At 50.0% G+C, this 6000-nt stretch overlaps 1 protein-coding gene across 3 annotated transcripts in view; it reads left to right on the top strand.

The window, feature by feature from the left end:
* Window positions 1-697: 697 nt before the first annotated feature.
* LOC133362990 (serine/arginine repetitive matrix protein 2-like) overlaps window positions 698-6000 on the top strand; it is a 60830-nt gene continuing 55527 nt past the window's right edge. For all 3 annotated transcript variants that reach the window (XM_061581971.1, XM_061581970.1, XM_061581972.1), the window contains exon 1: window positions 698-1050. The gene's annotated coding sequence lies outside the window, so the exon portion shown is untranslated. The remainder of the gene's footprint in view (window positions 1051-6000) is intronic.

Here is a 6000-nt window from a genome sequence, read left to right as displayed (position 1 = left end):
AAATGAGTACAGAGTGCTGTGTGTCAGCTTCGCTACTAGGGAGACAAAGGCGGCCGGGCGTGGTGCTGGCCACCCACCCCCTCGTGTGCCGTGCCGGCCTTCATTGGTGCTCGCTAACAGCACTTGCCCCTACAGTCTGTTAAGGCTAAATGGGGGATCTTTGTCTTTGCGTGTCAATATGTATGTGTACTGACACACACACACATACACACTGACACAAAAATAAAGAAACAGACACTGACAATGACACACACTCACATGCACTGACACACATTGACACACACAGACAAAGACACACATACAAAGACACACACACTGAGACACACACTGACACACTTTCACACGCACACAGACACTGACACACACAAAGACACCTCCATTGACACACACACAGACAGTGTCACACACAGTGACACACACGCACACACTGAAACCCCATCTCCCCTGAACCCCCCCAGCTCCCCCCACGCAGCCCGAGGCGGGGCGCGCAATGCGCATGCGCCGCGCTGTCCACGGCCCGCGGTGCTGAATCCGCGCAGGGTCTATCAGTGTCTCTCTGTGTCTCTCCGTGTCTCCCCCCTGTCTCTTAGTGTCTCCCCCTGTCTAGCAGTGTCTCTCATTGTCTCCCCACCACGTCTCCCATCCGTGTCTCTCCCCGTGTCTCCCCTCCGTGTCTCCCTCCGTGTTTCTCCTCCCAGTGCCTCCCAGTGTCTTCCTCCCCACTGTGTCTCCCCCTGTCTCCCAGTTTCTCTCATTGTCTCACCACCACGTCTCCCCACCACGTCTCCCCTCCGTGTCTCCCCCTGTCTCCCAATCCCTTTCCCCGTGTCTCCCCTTGTCTCCCTCCCCCCGTATCTCCCCCTGTCTCCCGGTGTCTCCCTCCCCCCCTGTGTCTCCCCCGTCTCCCAGTGTTTCTCTCCCCCCTGTGTCTCCCCCTGTCTCCCAGTGTCTCTGATTGTTTCCCCTCCGTGTCTCCCCTCCGTGTCTCCCTCTGTCTCCACGCGTCTCCCGGGCTCTGCCTCTGCGTCTCCTCGTGTCTCCGGCTTTCCGGTAAGCCTCACTCTTTGTCCACGCGCAGATGGTGGTGATGGTGAGGGTAGTTGTGGTGGTGATTTTGGTGATGGTAGTGCTGATGGTGGAGGTGTTAGTGATGGTGGTGATATTGTTGATGGTGGTGATGGTGGTATCGATGGTGGTGGTGATGGAGGTAATGAGGGTGATGGTGATGATGGTGGTGGCGGTGGTGATGTTGGTGATGTGGTTGTGTTTCGGCTGTTGTGGTTGTTATAGTGATGGTTGCGGTGGTTGTGATAATCTATTGCTTTCACGTAACAAAGGCAAAGCTCCCCCAGGTAGCCTACACAGTGATGTAGGAAAGTGCTGTTAGTAACGAGTAGCAGCAGCGCCTATGAAGGCCGCTACTGTGGTACACACAGAGGGGGGTGGGTGGTACAGTACCACGATGCACCCCAAGCCTGGCCACCTTTGTCTCCCCCTATGCCGATGTTTAATAGCAGTGAATGGGGGTGGAGTACAAAGAAATAAATCTCCCGTATAGCCTGAACAGACTGTTGGGGCCGGAGCACCCACCAAGGCCGGCAATGTGGCACACAAGGGGGATAGGTGGCCAGCACCATGCCCGGCCGCCTTTGTCTTCCCAGTGGTCATGCTTTTACACATCGCACCAGGTACTCATCTGAGGCTGAGACGACCTAGGGGAGGCCCGGGAACGGTTTAAATACTCGTCACTGGTGTTGGCTGTGAGCGGGAATCGAAGTCGGGTCGCCAGGTTCGTTGCGCTGACCGCTACCACGCACTAACGTCACGTGACCCCCACCCCCATTTCAAGCCGAGTGGACCTAGGGGTGGTACCCCCCCCCACAACCCCCCACTAGTCCCCCCCTTCCCTCCCCCATCCTGACCCCCCGCCATATGGATTAGCGGGGAGCTTGCGTGGACAACGCCGAGGTCGACTAACTGGACATCTGTGAGTGAAGAGCTTTACAGATCATCGGATTGCTCACCTACAGTATAAAATAAATATTCCGAAATATGGCGGGAGTCAGGTGATTTTTATGTTATTTATATTATAATAACATATACATTATTATTTTACTATTATCGGGATATTTGTTTATATCGCAGCAGGGGAAATCCGATTATTTGTAAAGCTCTTTGTAGCGTGCGCGGACTGGTCCAAGAACGTTACAACACAAACACAACAATACACAAACCATACACAAACAATACACACTACACAATACACACTACACAAGCACAATGCACACAATACACAACACAATACGCACTACACAATACACAGTACACAAACACAATGCACAATGTAATATAACGCACAATACAATACACAGACAATACACAAACAATACAGAAAATACACAACACAATACACAAACACAATTCACAAAACACACCCGAACAAAGGTAAAAAGAAAATCAGGAGCAAAATCGCTCACGACAAATTTTCACGCACAAATAATCAAAAAAATAATCACAAAATAATAAAAAATAATCACAAAATAGTCAAAAAATAATCACAAGATAAAAAAATAGTAAAAACAAATATTTTTTTAAATAGTCAAAAGATGTTTTAAAATGTATAATAAATGTTATGAAAATAATTAAAAAAACAGTAATACAATTTTATTTTTTTTGTCACAAAATAATAAAACAAATAAATAATAATGTATCAAACAAATCGAAAAATTGTCAAAAAATATATTTTTCAAACTTAATAAATAAAAATGCTATAAAAAAATTGCCTAATGTATCAAAAATTTAAAAATGTTACAAAATATTAAACAATACTTCAAAATATAATAAAATAATTATCACAAAATGATTAAAAAAACTAATCATTCGCCTGAGGTGATTCACTTTACTACTATTATTTATCGTTTCAGAAGCTACCCTGGCCCCTGTCACGCATTATAAGCTCCACAAAAGCGGCTTAGAGTGGGGGCACGTGGATCTGGCATCATCAACAGCAGCATCAGCAGCAGTGTCATCAGCAGCAGTACCATCAGCCGCAGTATCAGCATCAGCAGCATCATCAACAGCAGCAGCAGTATCATCATCAGCGACATCAGCAGTATCATCAGCAGCATAATCAGCAGCAGTATCATCATCAGCAGCAGTATCATCAGCAGCAGTATAATTATCAGCATCATCAGCAGCATTATCATCAACAACAGCAGCATCAGCAGAATCCTGAGCATCACCAACATCATCAGCATCATCATCAGCAGAATCGTCAGCGGTAGCATCATGAGCATCATCAGCAGCATCATCATTAAAAGCAGCAGCTACAGCATCACCAATTTTCACTCGCAGAAATACAAAGATCCCCCGTGTAGCATTAACGGACTGTTGGGGCAAGTGCTGTTAGTAGCGATTAGTAGCGCTTATGAAGGTCGGCACTGTGGCGCACGAGGGGGAGGGTGGCCAGCACTACGCCCGTCCGCCGTTGTCTCCCCAGTGGCGATGTTTACTATACACCGCACCAGGTACTTATTTGAGGCTGAGTAGACCTAGGGGAGGCCCAGGACCGGTTCAGATAATCGTGACTGGTGGTTATGGCCGTCAGCGGGAATCGAACTCGGGTCGCCGGGTTAGTAGCTGCACTACTACTGACAACAACAACAACCGACATTCGCCACTAAGTGGCGGTGACGTCACCACGACGCTTATGCCAGGCTATGTGCACCTTGAGGCCACGTGAAGTGTCGAACGCCCGCTGGCAGGAGGTCACGGGGCAGACCCAAGTGCCACGGATCGACTGACTGAGATGAGTGGCTGATGCACCACCTGTGCCCCCTACTGTGCCAACTTGCTGTGCTTTAACCACCCGGCGCTCCGCTCGTTGTTGTGAGCGTCGCTCCTCCGCCCTCCGTTGTTGTTGGAGGGCGACTGCCTCCAACTGCCCAGCAGCGTCCTTCACGAGCCTCCTCCACAGAGGCCGATCTTGAAACCGCTGGCACCAGTCATTGGCAAGTCCACTCAGTCCCACATCCTCCTGTACCACATCATTCCATCTCTTCTCTAGCCCGTGCCGCGCCCGTTTAGCCCCCTCGATCTGGCCGAACAAAAGCTGTTTAGGCATGCGGTGGCTTGGCATGCGGGCTACATGGCCCAGCCAACGCAGCCTTGCCTGCCGGAGGAGCTCACCGATGGGACTTTGTCCAGATCTTTCAAGGATGTGTGAGCTCCTTACACAACCCAGCCTGGTTAAACCCAGCATGGATCGTAGGCAGGCCAGCCTAAATGTTTCTAACCGGCGAAGATGTTCCATTCTGGGGGTCCACGTTTCGCAAGTGTAGAGAAGGGAGGGAATGACTATGGCCGAGAAGACCCGAAGCATCGTGCGGAGCGACAGACCAGGTAGCTTCCACACAGCGTGACGCAACCGATGAAAAGATATTGCCGCTAGACTGATTCGGAGTGAGACCTCTGCTGTTAAACCAGAGCCGGTCATGAGCATACTGCCAAGGTATGGGAAACTCTCCACTCCCTCCACAAATGCCCCATCACCGATTGGGAGTTGTGGGGATGGAGTGTCCGATGGTACAAAATACCCTAGCAGGTGCTTAGTTTTGGTGGGGCTGATGGTAAGGCCCACCTCCTTGTAGCAAGCTTCAGGTTTAGCAGCAGCGCCTCCAACTCCTCCTCTGAGTGAGCAGCAATCATCAGATTTATCGGCATACATAACATGTTCTTGTTTCTTTCGGTAAAGTCACGTAGAAGGGAAGTAATAAAATAATTATTTTATTACTTCCCTTCTACGTGACTTTACCGAAAGAAACAAGAAGATGAATCCCTGCAGTCACGAAAGCTTTAAATCGAAATACATAACATGGTTGAGCAATAGGGAGCCATTTCTTGACCGCATCCGGGCATCGATCAGCCTCCCATTATATCTGTACTAGATGGAAATTCCTCCGGTACAGTTATTGAAGGTCTCACGAACTACGTGGTGAAAATAGATGTTAAATAATGTTGGAGCCAGAGGTCATCCCTGTTGCACCCCAAGGTGTATAGGGAATGGCTCCGACTCCCGGCCACGTAGTTTTACTCGGGCCCACTCACCATCATGAAGGTCCTTAATGATCGTGAGCAGAGGGTCAAGGACTCCGAAAGCACTAAGAACAACCCAGAGCCCAGGCCTACTGATGGTATCATAGGCCTTGACCAGGTCAATAAAGCAGAGATGTAGGTCTTGTTGGAATTCCCTCCACCTCTGCTGTAGCAGACGGACAGAAAACATGGCATCCGTGCAGGACCGCCCTTTCCTGAAACACAGACACACACACAGACACACTGGCACCCACAGTCACACTCACACATAAGCTCACACACATATACACACACTCACTGACACCCACACTGACACACACACTGACACACACACTGACAAAGATCCCCCGTATAGCCTTAACATACTGTGGCGGCAAGTGCTATTAGTGAGCACCTATGAAGGCCGGAACAGTACACGAGGGGGTGGGTGGCCAACACCACGCCCGACCGCCTTTGTCTCCCCAGTGGCGATGTTTACACACCGCACCAGGTACTCATTTTGAGGCTGAGCCGACCGAGGGGAGGCCCGGTTCAGATAATCGTCAATGGTGGTGTTGGCCATGATCGGGTATCGAACCCGGGTTGCCGGACTTATAGCGCATCGCGCTCACCGCTACACTACCACTCCCCACTCACAGACACACACACACACTGACACACACAGGCAAAAGCCACACACACACACTGACACACAGAGACAAAAGACACACACACTGACACACGAAAACACTGACACACACAAACACTGACACACACAAACACTGACACACACTGACACACAAACACTGACACACACAAACACACAGTGACACACACACAGTGACACACACACTCCCTCTCGCAGGCTCCCAATGACGATGGAAGGTCACCGCCTCTGTGCTGTACGCAGCTCGCACGCTCAGACAC

The sequence above is a fragment of the Lethenteron reissneri genome, unplaced genomic scaffold (genome assembly GCF_015708825.2).
Source record: "Lethenteron reissneri isolate LAM-NWPU_2019-01 unplaced genomic scaffold, ASM1570882v1 scaffold_1639, whole genome shotgun sequence".
In the NCBI taxonomy this organism is placed as follows: Eukaryota; Metazoa; Chordata; class Hyperoartia; order Petromyzontiformes; family Petromyzontidae; genus Lethenteron; species Lethenteron reissneri.
This window is presented reverse-complemented; position numbering and strand designations above follow the sequence as displayed.